Source organism: Rhagoletis pomonella, unplaced genomic scaffold, assembly GCF_013731165.1.
Source record: "Rhagoletis pomonella isolate Grant_MI unplaced genomic scaffold, Rhpom_1.0 Rhpom_scaffold_00275, whole genome shotgun sequence".
In the NCBI taxonomy this organism is placed as follows: domain Eukaryota; kingdom Metazoa; phylum Arthropoda; class Insecta; order Diptera; family Tephritidae; genus Rhagoletis; species Rhagoletis pomonella.
This window is the reverse complement of record NW_023458829.1, coordinates 88,195-89,855: the sequence shown is the minus strand read 5'-3', so window position 1 is coordinate 89,855 and position 1,661 is coordinate 88,195.

Sequence of the window (1,661 nt, the reverse complement as noted above, 5' to 3'; positions counted from 1 at the left end):
ATTAAAATGTGTTTAGGTAAATATAATTTCAGTTATTATATACATTAGACTGTAGTTATATATATACATTAGACTGCATCACTCTCCATACAAAAAAAATCGGTTCTGTTTTTCCATTGGCATTATAAAATCTATTATATTTTAAGACGTCCAAAAAAAAAAATAAATAAAAAAGTTTAACGGAATGGTAATAATGAGATTTTTGATGCTGTTTTTTGACTTTTTTCAAAGATTAGTATAAGAAAAACTTGAATAACTGAACGTAAACTCTTCCGATTTAGACTTGTGAGGTATCATTGGAAAGGTATTTTCTAACCCTTTTTATTTCTTTGCTAATAAGCTCATTCAAAGGATGAAAGAGAAAGGTAGGATGAACGAACATCATTCAAAGTTCAATTAAGATGTGTTTGTATTTGAAAAAATAAAATAAAATGGGACACGAATGACTTTTTATGCACATAAATAAAAATAATGGGAAAATAACTTTCTACCGAGATTCCATAAGTCTAAATAAGAATAGCTTTGGCACAATTATTTAAGTTTTTCGTAAATGAATCTTTATAAAAATATCAAAACCTCGTTATTACGATTCCGTTGAAAAGATTTTTAAATATTTTTATGCAGATTTTTTAAGCCTAATCTGTTCTGTCATCTGAGCGGACTTCTTTCAAAAAGTTCTTTAAGAAACTATTTTTAATCATAAAAAACTCAATTTTTTTAAGGTATTTTCAAATCGCTCCAACTCGCTTAAATCCTAATGTTTTTCCGAAATATTTTGGTGGACGTCTTAAAATATAATAGATTTTGTAATCCCGGCGGAAAAACCGCAACTTTTTTGGTGATGCAGTCTAATATATATACATACATATATGTATGTATTAGGGATGCCAATCCCTAGATCCCGGTGTTTTTGATTTGGTGATTTGCTTGCATTAATCCCGGGATCCCGAATATTTTGAAATATCGAAAAGATAGTAAGAATTTGTTTATGAATTTTGAAGTATGATTTTTGTAAAATGCCGTTTTGACTGCAATTAACAAAAAGCTTGAAACTGTACTTTTAAATTGCAGTCTGAGCCTTTTTTGAAGAAGATTTCAATGAATTTACTCATAGCGTCGCTAATGTAAACGAAACAGAGATTTTTAAGGAAAAGTTAGATAATTTTGTAGATTAATCTACTCAAAACTTCCTCAAATCGAAAAACTTATAATCTGCCCGACGTGCTGGTAAAAGAAGTTCAAATATTTTGTAATGGAGGAGATAGGGGTCATTATCTTCAAATGGATTATGTCTACCTTTTGACAGTTTAGCCTGAAAGTGTTGATGCCGTAATATGTTTTTCATCAGTAGGTTTTGTATGTAAAAACTGCAGGTCAAGCTTAGAAGACTCCGCTTTGAATGCTTTGCTGCTCTTACGAAATTATTTTAAGTGCAATAATAACAACACCGGCAAAAAAGGGGTTTGTGTTTTTAACCAGACCCAACTACCAACATATATTTTTATGCACGCTTATTCATTAATTCCCACGACAGCCGGTTCTACGTACCGGAATGAATCGGGTTTCACCCGACCAAGGGCTGTTGTTTCGGCGATCTAACCCCGTTTAGGTCGGCGAAGTATCTCAGAAGTTGTTCGTCCATAGGGCTACATTCGCTACGT